We start from the raw sequence: 17,247 nt of genomic DNA on the forward strand, positions 1-17,247 counted from the left end.
TAATGACAATGGGAGTTTAATCCACTTTTCAATCGTGCCCTCCAGTTTAGTCATGGCCACCCCATAGTTTTCATTTAGCACCAGTTCTGGGTCACGATGCACCCATATCCCCAGATATTTCACCGGGCCTGATTCCCATTTCACTGGGTAATCTAGCGAGGGTTGTGAAGTCACCATTGTCAACGGTATTAGTACCGATGTATCCCAATTTATACTAAGGCCTGCATGTTGCTCATATTTAACATATTCCCTGATCAACGGATTCAGGTTTGTATCCGGGTATCTAGTGTAGAGCACCATGTCGTCCGCATACAGCGAACTCCCAATAGGTCGTAGGGAGAACTGCAGCGCCGACCCTGGGTGTTGTTGTCTGATTTTACACGCCAGCGGCTCCACAATTAGAGTGAACAGTATCGGGGATAATGGGCAGCCCTGTCTGGTCCCCCGACTAATCCTCAAGCTGTCTGAGGTGGAACCATTAATGCGCACTCTCGCCCTGGGGTGTTGATATAGTAATTCTATCCATTTAAGGAACGGTGGAGGGAATCCCATCCTCGTCATTACAACAAACATGAACTCCCACTCCACTGAATCAAACGCCTTAGCAGCGTCAAGAAGTGCCGCGGCCGCCGGTAGTTCCGGATTCAAGCACTGGTACATTGCAAATATCGTTCGTAAGTTTTGTGTGGTTGATCTAGTGGGTACGAAACCCGCCTGATCCGGCAGCACCAGGAGCCCCTGCAGCAATTGTATCCTTGTAGCCAAGATTTTTGCAAGGATTTTAACATCTGTATTTATAAGGGATAGGGGTTGGTAGGATTCACATTTAGTGAGATCTTTTCTGGGTTTAGGGAGAGCAATCAGCAGCGCCTCGCGCAGAGTCTCCGGCAGGAGCCCCTCCTCATATGATTCTTCGAACATTCGGGCCAGGTGTGGTAGCAGTAGGTCCTTGCATTCTTTGTAAAATTTGCCCGGCAGGCCATCCAGACCCGGAGCCTTGTTGTTTGGGAGCGAATCTATGGCGTCTGTAAATTATTATTTCGTCAGGTGGTGTCCCAAAAACTCTCTATCCGCATCTGATAGCCAGGCTAATTTGATATCATTTAAGTAATCATGTATTTCCTGTCTGGATTTAGCGACCTGCGAGGTGTACAATGTGGAGTAGAACTTCTGGAAACTGTCAAATATAGATGGTGTGTCGTAAACCATATCTCCCTCTCCCCTGTCTACATGTGTTATTTGGGTGGTGTTTTGTGCGGCTTTTATTTTATGTGATAGTACTCTACCGGGTCTACCACCCTCACCGTATGCTCTAGCTTTGTAGTGTTTCGCTAGATATTTGACTTCCGTGTCGGCATATTCATGGTATTCATCAACTTTGCGCCTAATGTCAGCCTGAATTGATCCTAATTGCGTACGCGCATATTCTTCTTCGAACCGACGGATGTCTGTTTCTGTCTTGGCTAATTGTTGCCTTATGTCTTTAAGTATCCCTGCGTGTTTCCCGATGCAGTGTCCTCTTATGGTGACCTTGAAGGCCTCCCATAGCGTCCGCGCGCTGGCCACTGATCCCTCATTCGTACTGAAGAATCGCTCTATAGTCTGCCGTAGCTCTGTTCTGTATACCTGATCTTTCAGTGCCGTCTGCCGGAGCCGCCACTTGAATTCCCTGGGTGTGTGTGTGGGTATGTCCAATGTCAACTGTACCGGGGAGTGGTCTGATAACGTTTTAGGTAGTTGGTCTACTTTCGTTATCCACGTGCTGACCTCACACGTAGTGAGCCAAAAATCCAGCCTCGACCAGGAGTTGTGTGTCAGTGAAGTGCATGTGCCCTCTCTTCTACCCGGGTGTCTCATTCGCCACACATCAACCAGACCCCTTTCATCCATGACATCCAGTAGGGCCCTGGCCGCTTTCCGCCCCTGCCTGTCGGTGCCAGCTGAAATGTCCAGTTTGGGCTCTAAACATGTGTTAAAGTCCCCCCCAAAGTATATTTGTCGGTTGCATGTTTCTCAGTGTGGAACCTACTTTTTCATAGAATACTGGGTCATCCGTGTTCGGGCCATACACGTTGACCACCGTGACATCTGTGCCACCGAAATTTCCACGCAAGATAGCGAACCTGCCCTGGTCGTCCACTGCCGTGTCTATTATAATGTAAGGGAGATTACGTCTGACTAGTATCAACACCCCTCTAGCATAGTTCGAGTATGATGATATTACCCGTGTCTGTGCCCATCTATATCCGATCCTGCTTTCTCTTGTAGGGGATATATGTGTCTCCTGTATACAGGCCACGTCTATTTTGTGTCTGTCTAATATGCCAGTACTTTTCTAATCTTGCGCGGATCCTGCAGACCCTTCACGTTCCACGTAAGGAAGGATAGCGTCCTAGTCGGTCTCAAAGTGCTTGCCATATGATCATGTAGAGTGCTCTTACTTTATCTATGTATTTAGCAGGTGTAGGTGTGATCTGAGGTAGGAGTCTGAGTCTGTGTACTTCTCGAGCCGACCAATGCATTTTACATATACCCCCCGCTCCTCCCCGCTCCCACTTTGTCGTTTACCTTGCAACAAAGACATGTACCCTCCCCTGTCCAAACGTTTACCCCAACTCAAAAACAAGAACATTCGTGTTATTCACTGGGGGGCGTAAGCTGCCTTGACATATCCCCTGTCATAGAACAACACAGGGTGGGGTATAGTAAAACCTAAACAAGCATTACATGAGTGCACTTCAACCTAAGATGAGTAAGTAACACAGTAACAAAGCAGTTCACAACTAAAGCACTCAGAAACCTTAGGAGAACTGGAATATTGATACAGCTACATGGCCGATTCAAAGAATGTCAATGTCCCAACGGGTACTTATCTGGGGTGTTGTGCGCAGTTACTTCGCCCAATGCTATAATCAGGCCTCTGCTCAGCTGTGTATCTTGTCCGTCACTAGCAGGCCCGGTTTGAAACCGTCCCATTTAAGGTAGTGGCTCCTGCCAGGATTCTTTGCCAAAAAAGTCACCGTATAAGTCTCTTCTCATACTTTATGTAGCATCATGTGCGTAGTCCGGGCCTGCCTCCTACTCCATGTCCGATAAGGCATCTCTGTCTTGCGGTCTGTCCCGCGGTGATCTCCTGCGTTCGCCTCTCGGTTTCTTCAGTTGGATGTATTTCAATACGTCCTTGGGCTCGTTAAAGATTTTTGTGGCTCCTTCATCTGTGACCTTTAGTCGCGCAGGATACAGCATAGCGTATGGGATGTGCAACTCACGTAATTTTTGTTTTGCTGTCCCGTATTTCTTTCTCGCTTCCTGCACCGCTTGAGTGAAATCCAGATACAGAGCAAGGTCCATGCCTTCATGTCGGAGCGTCCCGATCTCTCTCGCCTTCCGCAGTGCTGCATCCCTGTCTCTATAATTTAAAATCTTCGCTATTATGGGCCTGTGTCTGCCGCCTACTGGAGGTTTAGGGGCCAAGGATCTATGCGCTCTCTCTATAATAAAGATCTCTGAGAATGTCTCTCTCCCCAGGAGTGTAATCAGCAGGTGTTCAACATATTTTTCCATGGGGCCAGTATGTATAGGCATTTATATAGCGCACTACTTACCCGTAGGGTCCCAAGGCGCTTCGACCGCTGCGAAACCCTTCCTGGCTTCCCTGAGAGATGGTCCCTTAATGGGTATCTCCAGGGTGAGACCAGGCATCCCCGGTGGTCTGGTGGGGCCGTTAGTGAAGATGAGGCAAGCTAATGCCCAGAGTTGCCGAGTGTGAACGCTGATCAGAGTGGGCACCGAGGCGAGAGAATTATCGAGTCCGCTGACCCTGGTCTAGAAACCTGCCGCGCCGGGAATCGAACCCTGGTCCCGGGCCGTCGTCTGCTCTCGGGTCTGCTGCCTCTAACCAGTGAGCCACACTACTTCACTGTATTGGTGGTTTCCGCCACTCCCATCACGCGTATATTAGATCTCCGAGACCTGGCTTCCAAATCTTCTGCTTTCGCCGCCATCGTCTCCAGCCGTTTGGCCATGCTTGCCTGCTTGGTCGTTAGTTGGTTATTCGTGTCCTCCACGTCCGATATCCGTCTTTCCGCCATGTCGATCCTCTCAGTGTGTCTGTCCAGTCTCTCAGACATGCGGTCCACTCTGTGCGTCAGCGCGTCTATCTTACCATCAATGTTGGACAGTGCCGTTTGTATTGATTGAAACATTGATTGGACATTATCGGCCGGGATTCCACCCGATTGTGACCCTGATGCCAATGGTGCATGCTGCTCCGTGTCTGGCTGTTCAGGAGCCTTTTTTGTTGCTTCAAAGTTTATCTTCGGCTGGTTTCTGTCCGGTTTTCCCATCGCTGCTGCGTTGAGATGGTCCTGACTCTCCTGTCCGGTCCTGCAGCCGCGCGCGGGCCACCTGCACAATGCAGCTAGTCCTATTCGTTATTGCGGCGGTCGCGCCCTTTTTTCCGGCGTGACCACTTTTTTTCCTGCTCTCACTTGTGACAGTCCTCACGTTGTTCTGCAGTGAGCGGCCACTTCGCACAGTGTTCCCAGGCGTTTCGCCTCGTTATTTTAAGTCGCCGAACGCAAATCGTGGTACCATACACTGCACCCACTAGAGGTTGCCAATCATTCGGACCTGCCTCTTGTTATAATCCCATGTGCGCCATTTTGTTCGCGAATAGTATTAAGCACCTGTGTGTTGCACCGTGGATCCACTGTGGTTATCTGTCTGTCCCCAGGTGGGCTGCAGGCAGCTGCCACTGATGTCAGTTATTGGTTGTTGTTTGGCCTCAACAGGTCCCCTGCAGCCTTTCCGTGCGTCCAGCGCTCTCCTCTAGCCTGTATCAGCCTCTCAGTGGTCATGTAACTCCTTTCAGCTCAGTTGCAGCATCGCGTTATCGTGGCCGCCTCTCCCACACGACCGGGGAGAGCCCCCCAGCTGCACTGGTACAACAGGCCGCTTCTCGTCAGCGCAGCCGCCGCTAAACGCCACATCCGTGCATCTCCCCCGCGTGCACACCCCCCGGCGCCGGCCAGGCCCGTCAATTCCTTGCGTCTGCGATGCTGGCCGCGCCACAGGCCCCGCCGGGGTGAAGGGTGCACGAGCGTCTTCTGCCTCTCAGCGCACTTGTAGGGAGGAAGCGGCGGGATCTCGGAGCACTCGTGGCCAAGCAGTACCTTTTTTGCGGTGTTACGGCCCAACGTATGTCCCGCGCCGGTCTGTCCTGGAGTCCCGGCCGGCGTGCGTGCTGTGCGGCGCGGCCCGCCCCACCACCACAGGCCGAGGCTTGGGCCAGGGAAGTCGCCGGCAGGCCTCACAGATCCTCGGGCGTATTTCTCCGCTCCGGAGCGTTCGCAAGGGCTCCGCCGCACCACGGACCTCCACACAGGTGAGGGCAGACCAGCGATTGTCAGGAGAGGTTGAAGTGCCCTGTTTCATGCAGGATTGGTCTGAAAAATGGTTTGCCTCTCGAGGAGCTCGCTCAATGCGCGGCCATCTCATGCCTCGGCTAGCTCCGCCCCCTCCAGCACTCAAGTTTTTTCTGATTTTTTATGGCACTGAATTTGTGAGCAAAATGTGGGTTTGGCGTTGGTTTTGAAGGCCTAAATAGTGTTCTGCTTTACTTGCTAGCTGTGATGATGGAGATTGTGTGCTATGTGGTTTTTGCAGGGCTGGTGAATAGTGTGTGTGTGTGGTGCGTCACAGTGTTAAGGTCTTCTAAGTGAGTGTGGTAAATCATACTGTTATGATCTTGTAAGTCCTGGATTTGATTCCAATATCGCTCATGCCATCAGCTGTTATACCAAGAATTAATGAGAGCCTGGATGTTTCAATCAGTTTAGCAAATGATGTTTACTCCAGTTTAGCGTTGAGGTCTGCAGCATAGACCAATGTTGCACCTACTTAAGAAAACAAATTAAAAGGACCACCTTGAACACTCTACCGTAGGTAATTGTAGGCCTAGGGAGATCATCTTCAGAACTCTCATTCCAACAGGACCATTCAAAGCACTAAAACTTTGCTGTCCCCACACTAATTATTGTTGTCCTAGCATTTTGATGCTCAGTTAGCTAAATACTACACTGAAGCGCAGAGATTTCCGAACTGTGTGTCCCGACACAGTACTGTGTCGCCTGCAAATGGTGGGTGTGTCGCGGGATGACACTGGAATTAACGGGGACTTAGCACATAACTGCTGCTAATTAAGAGGCATTCCTTTGAAAGAGTGTCTCGGAGTCCGCCGAAGCAGCGCGGACTCTGAGACACTCTGCTCTATGGGGGCCGGGCGATTCACAAGAAAGCCTCATTAACAAGTAAAAGGTCTTTTAAAGACCTGTGAAGTACTCGGGTGCGGCTGTGTGTGTGCCCGGGAAGCTGTAGTATATATCGTGACCTTTGACTGCTCAACAGACTGTGAAGGTTCACCGTGCTATAGACCCTTTGGGCAATGTGTCACAAGGTAATCTAATAGAGAAACCCTGGCACAGCCACAGTGCTCCTGCCGACCACCCACGAAAAATCAAATAAGCTATTTACGTCAATTCTTTACTGTACAGATAATTAAAAGGATTAAGCTAAAAACACCCATGCAACACTTGTCCTGCCCTCCACAGAGGAATCAATAAGTAACATTAGTCACAAGCAAAGTGGCATGATGATCGATGACATGGTTGTAACCAACACAATGCATGCACGAACGGTTCCTCATAAATTACATTAAATTCATAGCTTTTTTTTTTAAAGAAGCTATATTTGCATTGCATCTTTGTTCGCAGCTCCAAGGATTTCGTTACAGATGTAAAGCTTGCTCCTAACGACCTCCATAAGCTGCAGATCTAAATATTTACTGTTCGAACAGTATGAAATAGCTTGGTAATAGGATCGTACGCCTTGTATAAAAGAGAGTGTGGTGTGGTAAGTACTACATAATTGAAAGTATAAAATAAAAGGCTCAGTATTTAGAACTCCCCCTGCAGATAGTAAAGGATGCTGACATCCAAACCTGCTAGAGTTCACCCTGTGATGGCAAATGTAATCATATCCGAAAGTATTAGATTTTTAAACATACGGGCTCTGATGATTTCAGATAATGCTGCACTTGAGTACTAATGTGGCATGGTCTTCTCGGAAAAGCCCTTTACATCATCCTCAAAGCTGGGGTGAGGTGACAGAGGGTGACAGACAGAGGGAGATAGAGGGAGGAAGACAGAGGGAGGGAGACAGAGAGAGAGAGGGAGACAGAGGGAGGGAGAGAGGGAGACAGAGAGAGAGGACAACCGTGTGAGACAGAGAGAGAGAGGGAGGGAGACAGAGAGGGAGAGAGGAAGGGAGACAGAGGGAGACAGACGGAGGGGGGAGGGAGACAGACGGAGGGGGGAGGGAGACAGACAGAGGGGGAGGGAGACAGACAGAGGGGGAGGGAATGACAGAGGGAGATAGAGGGAGGAAGACAGAGGAAGGGAGACAGAGAGAGAGGGAGACAGAGGGAGAGAGGGAGGGAGACAGAGAGAGAGGACAACTGTGGGAGACAGAGAGAGAGAGAATGAGACAGAGGGAGGGAGACAGAGAGGGAGAGAGGGAGGAAGACAGAGGGAGGGGGAGGGAGGCGGAGGGAGACAGACAGAGGGGGGAGGGAGACAGACAGAGGGAGACGGGCAGAGGGAGACAGACAGAGGGAGAGGGAAACCATGGGAGACAGAGAGAGAGGGATACAGAGGGAGGGAGTCCGGGGTAGACAGAGGGAGGGAGACAGAGGGAGGGAGACAGAGAGAGGGAGACAGAGAGAGGGAGACAGAGAGAGGGAGAGGGAGACAGAGGGAGAGGGAGACAGAGGGAGACAGATGGAGGGAGACAGAGGGAGAGGGAGGAGACAGGAATGGAGAGAGGGAGGGAGACAGAGAGACGGAAACAGAGGGAGACAGAGAGCGGGAGACAGAGAGCGGGAGACAGAGGGAGGTAGACAGAGGGAGGAGGGTGACAGAGGGAGGAGGGTGACAGAGGGAGTGAGACAGACCGAGAGAGACAGAGGGAGGTAGACAGACAAAGAGAGACAGGGAGGGAGACAGAGGGAGAGAGAGGGAGGGAGACAGAGGGAGAGAGAGAGAGAGAGGGGGGAGACAGAGAGAGAGGGAGGGAGACAGAGACAGACAGAGATAGAGACATACAGAGATAGAGACAGACAGAGATAGAGACAGACAGAGATAGAGACAGACAGAGACAGACAAAGACAGAGACAGATAGAGGCAGGGACAGGGGCAGACAGAAAGAGGCAGAGACAGACAGAGACGGAGAGGGAGACAGGGGGAGGGAGGGACACAGGGACAGACATAGACGTACAGGGACAGACAGAGACTAAGACAGACCAAGACAGGGAGGTAGTGAGACAGAGAGGGAGACGGAGAGGGAGACAGAGGGAGAGAGAGAGGGGGGGGGAGAGAGAGAGAGAGGGAGTTAGAGGGAGTGAGACAGAGGGAAGGAGAGGGAGACAGCCAGAGGGAGGGAGACAGAGAGACTGTGAAGTTTTATCACTTCCTGTTTAGTACCTATGATTATTTTGTGACGCATATTAGAGAGCTTCTAAGCTGCCTGGCTACATTCTGCTCCTTCCATATCTTTGAAAGCAGTTTGTGATGTATCCAATCTACTTTTCTAGCCTGTTCGCTCCATGGCTAGTAGTCCAGCAAATCACTCATACTGCTGCATTGTTTTGATTGTAATTCTGTTGTTGACTGGTCTAGGTTTGCTTTCATGGTTCCACTTACTTTACTGCGCCTCCTTCCACTGATTCCCATGTTTCCCTTACCGTTCCACCTTTGGGAAGAGATTAATATGGCTTGGTATGCTAAACCTGACACTGGGTGTTGTGTATCTTCTCGTCATTTTGGAGTCACCATCGTCAGTTATGCTGACGACACTCAGCTGGTGGTAACTTTATCTCACCCCAAGCTAGAGCCTTCCAATCTCCATGACTGCCTCTCCAATATCCATCAATGGATGAGCGACTCCAACCTGAAATTAAATGGGTCAAAAACGGAGATTCTCCTCCTAGGGCAGAAAACACAGAATCTTCCACCAAACATCTGGCCCATCTGTATGGGTGAACCCCCTACCCCTAAGATGGAAGTCAAGAGTTTAGGAGTATGGCTAGAGAAAGATCTCACCTTTAGAACGCAGGCGAGGAAAACGGCGGGAACCTGCTACGGCCTACTTAGATCATGCAGAAAGGTGCTCTCTCTACTCCCTTTCCAGTCCCGACTTTTACTGATCCAAGGTCTTGTGGTGTCCAGGCTGGACTACAGCAACGCCATTTACTTAGGAGCCCCGGAAACCACTCTCCAAATACTACAAAAAACACAGAACGCCGCTGCCCGGCTGCTCACGAATACCCCAGCCAGAACATCTGCCAAACCGGCACTGAAAAAACTACACTGGTTACCGATCAGGGAAAGAGTCATATTCAAGGCCCTGTGCCTGGCTCACAAAGTACTGCACAATGCAGGTCCACCTATCCTAAGCAACTGGATCACACCCTACAAACCTACCAGAGCGCTCCGATCAGACCATGGAAACTTTATTGTGGTCCCCAGGGTGAAAAAGGCCCGCACAGGAGGTCGCCGCTTCTCGGTGCACACAGCTCAACAATGGAACGCCCTACCCTTGAAACTCAGATCAGAACCCAACCTCCTGCGCTTCAGGAAATTACTTAAAACCCTCCTCTTCCCTTAAACCACCCTCTCTCCCGCAATTCCATTCCATTTTTCTGGACTACGAGGTTCAGCGCTGGGATACCCGCCGGGTGACTACGCGCTCTACAAAAACTTAAAATAAATAAATAAATAAAAAAATAAATTTTTTGCACAGACATATGCCATTGTGACACACCTGACAGACAATCCAGAATGGTGTTTGTTAGGATTGGGGGTCTCTAGTTGGCACAAGTAGGTACTTGTGACAAATAGGGACCCTCTCCTCTAGTCAGAATAAGGGGATTACACTCCTAAAATAACCCCTGCTCACCCCCCTGGTACCCTGGCACGAGCAGCAAGGCTTTATCTCAGAGGTGTTGTAAGTTAAGCATTTGTGACCACATACAGTAACCCAGTGACAACACTACAAATGGACACCACACAAGATTTTATATCAAAAATAATTATTCCTTTATATAGAGTTCCCACAAGACCAATAAACAACAAAAAGAATCCACATTACTATTAGAATTCAAGGTTCTGGTTAAAAAGGCTTAAATCTGGGTTCTGTGCGAGTCGGTAGCCCTGTCTGGCTACAGCGTTGTTGAAATAACAGAGTCTAACAAATCCAGCGGACCGCGTTGGTATGGGCCCACTCAAATGTCGACAGACTCAGTCACAGTACCTTTTACTGGAGGTGGCTGGCACGGATATGCGAGCCGGTTCCGGTGTTCGTCAGAAAAGAAAGCGTTGCAGGACGCGTTGTCCCTCGATGCAGTGCAGGCAGCGGCCCGTTGACAGAGTCGGTGGATCCAAGGCGTGCGTTGCAGGGCAAGACGGTGCTTCGATGTGGTGCCTGCAGCTTGCGGTGGGGCGACAGAGCCGGAGTTTGGGAGCTGGCGTCGATCAGTCCGGATAGCGGTGCGAGTCGAGCGGTGCGTCGCAAAGCGTGCGAGGCGGTGCCCAACTCCGGTGCTTTCACAGGGCTCGGAGTCAGCAGCAGTGACCGTGTCGGTCAGACCAGTACGAGTCGGTGTAGCGAGGCGTTGCACGTGGCGGTGTCCACCAGTCGCGGAGCAGGCAACAGCTCAGTGACGGCGTCAGGACAGAGTCGGTGAGCTCAGAGCTTGCGTTGTTCGAGGCAGACGTTGCTTGATGCGGTGCCTAAAGGACACCGGGCCGGTCGTGAGAGTCGGTCACAGCTCCCTGCCTCTGTAGCCACTGAAACAGTGTTTCCAGTAGCAATTCACAAAGGCTGGTGAAGTCCACTGGTCCTGGGACTTCGGTCAGGGGGCAAGCTCTCTTCCAAGCCCTTGGAGATCTTTGCACAAGTTGAAAGTAAAGTCCACAAAGTTCTTTCTCCTCTCTTTGGCAGTCAGGCAACCACTGCAGGCCAGTTCCCCAAGCAGCACTTCAGCTTGGGAATAGGCTCTCCTCAGTTTCTTCAGGTTCCTCTCCTCAGTAGAGGTTTCATCTTGTAAGTCCAGAAGTGATCTAAATTCTTGGGATCAGGGTCCCAATACTTATACCCCAAATCCTTTGTTCTCTGAGGGGAGAGGGTCCTGTGCCAGCCGCGGCCCGTGGAGGGAGTTGCGAATTTCGTTCCGTGTCCTGCATCTCAAAATGCAACGCACGGCGTGCTACGAAATTCGTTTTATTAATTTAATTGTTTACTTACCTGTAATCATCCATATTCCGGTGTTTATCACGCCCCACCCTGCCCCTCCCCCGCCCCGCCTGCCTGCCCCACCGCAACTCCCTCCACGGGCCGCGGCTGTCCTTTGCCCAGTCAAAACCAGTTCTGAAGCTCTCTGTTCACCAGAATTCCCCTTTCCTTTCACAGCACAGGGCAGGCACATCAGGAGGGGGAGCCAGCATTGTGGAAGGCAAGTACAGTTCTGGAGCACTTTGTTGACAGTCTTCCTTCTCTTCTTTCAGTGTGCAGGGCAGAGACATCAGACGCACCACAGGGGGTGGAGCCAGCACTGTTGGGGGTGGGCACGGTCCTATTCAGGTCCCAGGTGCAACTCCTCCCTCCCATCTAGATGCAGATCTCTCTATTCACCACTGGGCTAACTCATTCTGTCTCCTGGAATCCCCCAGCCCTGTCACTCAATCTCCAGACAAGGAATACATACCCTCGCAGAGGCAGGCTCAAATGGTTAGGCAAGCAAATACCTACTTTCTAAAAGTGGTATTTGCAAACACAGAATATTAAAATAAACTTCACTAAAAGATGTATTTTATTATTCTGAGTCCAGGCATACTAAACTCGAATTTCTACCATGTTCACTGAGTCTGCTAGGATTATAAACATGTAATAACCTAGCAGCCCATTCTGGCCTATGGAGAACAGGTATTTATTTATTTATGACATTTGATTAAGCGCGAACAAATGCCCGTAGGCGTCTTGCGCTGCGACTTCTGCAAAAAATTCTCCAACTGATTTGTAAGGTTTACTGATTAAACAGCCAGGTTTTTAGCTGTTTACGAAATGCCCAGAGAGAGTGACTGGTCCTGATTGATTGAGGTAAGGTATTCCACAATTTTGGGGCTGTGACCAAGAACCGGCGATCTCCCCAAGAGACAGTCTTGGTGCGAGGCACCACTAGGTCGTTGAGAGAGGTGGATCGCAGAGATCTTGAGGGGCAGTAGGGAATGAAGTGTTCTTTTAGAAACTGGGGACCCTGCTTATGCAGGGCCTTGTATACGATACACAGGATTTTAACACCTTGACCGCGGCGCCGTAGCCGCGCCCTATGCTGGACATTCCAGAACAGGGCGCGGTCGTGACGGAACCGTTCCGTCATCAGCACAGCTCAGCCGTGACTGATGACGGAACGGTTCCGTCATCAGCATCGAAGGGGTTAAACTGATCCGGCTTCTGACAGGGAGCCAGTGATAGTTTCTGATTGTCTCAGCCGCAGACTTATGTTTAGGAATTCTGGCAAGAAGTCTTGCTGCCGCGTTTTGTATGGTCTGCATTTTGTTGATTACCCTTTCCTGAGCATTGGCAAACAGGCCGTTGCAATAGTCCAGTGAGGACAACACTAGGGAACTTATCAGGGTTTTACCGGCACTGTCGGGAAGGAAGGGAATGATTTTCTTTACTAGACGCAGTTTGTGAAAGGCTGTGGACGCTATCTGGTTGGCGTGGGTGACAAAGTTGAGGTCATCGTCGAAGATAACTCCCAAGTTCCTCACTTTAGGGGCAGGTTTAGGCAGGGTTCCGAAAGACGTGGGCCACCAAGCGGGGGACCAACTTGGTGTTAGTTGTCCAAATATGACACCCTCCGTCTTCTCTGAATTGAGTTTTAGACAATTGGAGGCCATCCAGTCTCCAATTGCCAGCATACCTTCTTTAAAGCTCTCGGCCACCCTTTCGCCATTGTTTTTGATGGCCAGGACTAACTGCGTGTCATCTGCATATGAGGTTAGGCTCATCCCATGACCTCTGATGATTTTGGCTAGGTATGACACGTAGATATTAAAAAGTGTCGGACTCAGGGATGAGCCTTGTGGGACCCCACATGGCAGCGACAAATTGGTCGATTGAAACGGTCCATGGGTGACAGCCTGAGTTCTTCCTGACAAAAAGGAGGCCAATAGGTCTTTGGCTATCTGTTGAATGCCCATATTTTCGACACGATCGACCAAGATCGAATGGTCAACCGTGTTGAAAGCTGCAGATAAATCTAGTAGCACTAGTACAGCAGTTCCTCCTTGATCTCGAATGACTCTGATGTCATCAGCGGCTTTGATCAAGGCAGTTTCAGTGCCATGGAACTTACAGAACCCGAATTGGGTACTATCCAATTGATGATGTTCCTCGATGAATTCAGATAACTGTGAATTCATCGCTTTTTCTACAACTTTTGCCAAGAATGGGAGACTGGCTATCAGTCGATAATTTTTCAACTCCTCCTTATCTAGATGTGTTTTTTTAGGAGTGGTTTTAGGAGAGTTTTTTTGAGTGTGTCCGGATAGATCCCCGAACTAAACATAGAATTACAGATTTGAGTGATGACAGTTATCAAGGAGTCCATAACCGGGGGAAGAATGTTATTAGGGCATGGGTCTAAAGCTGAACCAGATTTGATGGTAGTGATAATGTCAGCTGTTTGGGCCTCTGTAATGTCTCTGAACTGAGTAAGTGGGGAGACAGGTGGTCTGGAGTTTGTAGTGTATGTAGGATTCTTAGAATTAGAGGAGAAAGTTGAATAGATATCATTAACCTTTGTGAAGAATTTTTTTTCCAATGCATCACAAAGTGACTGAGAGGGAGGGGGGTTTAAGTCGGGGGGGTTCCCTACTAGCTGCTTGATGATATCGTAGAGTTGTTTATTAGAATTCTTGGCTTTCTCTATCTGTTCGCTAAAGTACTTCCTCTTAGCCTCAGTAATCATGGCTTTGTATTTAGCGAGCATTTCCTTATAGCGGGTTTTACTTTCTTCATTGTAAGACTTCCGCCAATGCCTCTCCCTATTCCTGCAAAGTTGTTTCTGGTTCCTGAGGTCTTCAGTAAACCAAGGAGCTGAAGGGGTCAATCTGTTTCTGGTCACATATTTAAGAGGTGCCAGTGAGTTTGTGGCACAACCCAGCCAGTCCTGGAATTGCTTGGTGGCTGTATTAGATTCAGTGGATAATATAGGCTGGGTGCTGTCAAGTAAGAGTTTTAGGCTTGAACTGTTTATATCTTTCCAGGCCTGAAAAGGTTGGCGACTAGAGGCGGATACACTGGCAGTAGGAACTTCAGTGGTGGTGATTGTGCCCAGAATTGCATGGTGGTCCGACCATGGGAGCGGGAGGATATCAGTTATATGAAAATCCTCTAGATTGGAAAAAATACCATCTAGGATATGACCTAGGTGGGGGAATGAACCAATTGAGGGAGCCCGAGGGTTTTCATATCTGATAAGAGAGAGGACGTATCCCTGTCGTCTAATTTCTCCAAATGGAAATTGAGATCACCCAGTACCGTTAGTGAATCTTCAATTGCTAGGGTTTCCAAGATGGTACTTAGGTCAGAGAGGAATCCTGATCGAGGTCCTGGTGGCCTGTATAGGAGCATTCCTCTGAAATTGTGGGAGGGGGATAGATTAATGGAGAATTGCATGGCTTCACAAGAGCGTGAGGAAATTGGGAAAGTCCTGACTATGTAAGAGTCACGAGCGATGATAGCTAACCCGCCACCTCTTTTCCCCTGTCTATCCTGTCGGTAAACCTTGAAACCATTTGGGACTGCAATGACTATGTCTGGGTCGGACGTACTGTCCATCCATGTCTCAGTCATGAACAGTATGTCTATATTCCTATCCCTAACCAAGTCCCTATATCCGGTCTATGTTTTCCTAATGAACGGACATTAGTCAGTGCTATCAAGGTTCTCTTTGGAGTTTACTTGTGACTAGGCTTGGTTGGTTTGTTTACCAAAGGAATGATAGCCTTACAGTGGGGACAGGAGTGCGTGATTAGTCCTAGGGCAAGCTCAGGGTCATATTTTGTGCAGTTACTCGCATGAGGTGGGCGCAGGTTATGCAACATAACAGTCGAATAGTGAATACTATGCACTGAGCCTTCTGGACCAGGGGTTACGGGACAATTAAAATATTTACAGCTTTTAAAAACAGTTTTACCAGCAAAATATGCAATGAAGCGGGAGGGATAGAATGGAGAGCCCCCGGCTTCCGCCTCAGGGGAGAATGAGCAAGAATCTGAGTGCAAGCAGTAGATGTCCCTTAAGTATTCTGGGAGGGCGGGAGGCGTCCTACAGCTGGACCGCTACCCTTTCCTCCCAATAAGATGGCGGCTACCCCCTTTGACTCCCGGCGTCAGCGCCTCAATCGGCTGCGCCGGTAAAGAGATCGGGTGCAGAGAGCCTCGGTGCGACGCTAATCTCGCACACAAGGGTCCGAGACGCTTGGTAGGTAAAAACGGACAATTAAAATATTTACAGCTTTTAAAAACAGTTTTACCAGCAAAATATGCAATGAAGCGGGAGGGATAGAATGGAGAGCCCCCGGCTTCCGCCTCAGGGGAGAATGAGCAAGAATCTGAGTGCAAGCAGTAGATGTCACTTAAGTATTCTGGGAGGGCGGGAGGCGTCCTACAGCTGGACCGCTAACCTTTCCTCCCACTAAGATGGCGGCTACCCCCGTTGACTCCCGGCGTCAGCGCCTCAATCGGCTGCGCCGGTAAAGAGATCGGGTGCAGAGAGCCTCGGTGCGACGCTAATCTCGCACACAAGGGTCCGGGACGCTTGGTAGGTAAAAACGGACAATTAAAATGGTAGCCTTGCAATAGTGATAAACGCAAGGACATGCCACACACATCAGGGCTTGTCCTACCTTATACTTACAATGCACCCTGTCCGTGGGCCTACCAAAGGGGTGACTAATATGAAGAAAAGGCAAGGTTTAGGGACTGCACGCAGGCTCTGCAATGGCAGACCTTAGACAAGTTTTACAAGGCCGCTTCTGTGGGTGGCACAACCAGTGCTGCAAGCCCACTAGCAGCATTTTGAATTACACGCCCTGGGCACACTCAGTGCACTGTACTAGGGTCTGACAAGTAAACCAAATAGTCAATCATGCAATCACTAATTAATATATCCATTTACAATAGGGAGAGCATATGCACTTTAGCACTGGTCAGCAGTGGTAAATTGCCCAAAGTCATAAAATAGCCAACAACATGTCAGAAAAAATATCGAAAGAAGGCAAAAAGTTCAGGAATGACACTGCAAAAAGGGCCAAGTCCAACAGTGTTGTATAAATACATTGCATAACATTTGAAAATGCCTTTAAAATAGAATGTTACAAAGCTTTGGGGATTTGTCAAATTAATATAGTTGTTCTTTTGTTTGTTCTGCTATTTAAAATGACGAGGGGGGGGGGCAAGATTTTAATTTACAAGCCCCTTACTTCTGGTGGATAATTCTAAACATATATTTCTTAGCTTGATAATATTCCTCAGGGGCCAGACAGGATCCGGAAACTTTTCATAACAAGGCTCCTGTGCGCCTCTATGTTACGTGGTGCGGCTTATAGTAGTCTTTGTGCCACCCCCAGAAGGGACAGGCACAAACCTAACTGGTTTACACAGTTTTGCCAGTCACTGTCTTTGTTAGAACAGATTCACAATTGCTTTATTAACCTTCCTGCTTTCTCAAATTTGCTTGAAAATGCACCAAGATTTTCTCGGGGGACAACCCTCCCGATCTCCCATTAGGTTGTTTGGCATTACCGTGCTGCAAGATGAACATTGTCTAAAAGGTGTGTCACTAACATGAAAAGTTTGGAAAGCTGTGGTCCAGTCACAAGCAGTGCTGAATAATTACGGCAAACAAACACCACTTAATTCACAGGGTGACTTAGTGTGACTGGAACACAGACGTTGAGTAATTCTTGAATGATCAATATAGCTGATTGGATGGCTGTATCAGGAAGGTCTAGGATGATAGAGGTGAATGGGAAGGGAAGCATTGTTCAGGGGTCAGGTAAGGTTATGCATTGGAAAGGAAGGGAAGTCGCCTTTAATATGGGCCTGCAGCAAGGTGTGTTAA

At 49.3% G+C, this 17,247-nt stretch overlaps 1 protein-coding gene across 1 annotated transcript in view; it reads right to left on the reverse strand.

Annotated features, from left to right (window-relative positions):
* The window catches only part of CIROP (ciliated left-right organizer metallopeptidase), a 451,682-nt gene that overhangs the window by 226,166 nt on the left and 208,269 nt on the right, over positions 1 to 17,247 (reverse strand). The gene's annotated exons all lie outside the window — the stretch shown is intronic.

The sequence above is a fragment of the Lissotriton helveticus genome, chromosome 5_1 (assembly GCF_964261635.1).
Source record: "Lissotriton helveticus chromosome 5_1, aLisHel1.1, whole genome shotgun sequence".
In the NCBI taxonomy this organism is placed as follows: Eukaryota; Metazoa; Chordata; class Amphibia; order Caudata; family Salamandridae; genus Lissotriton; species Lissotriton helveticus.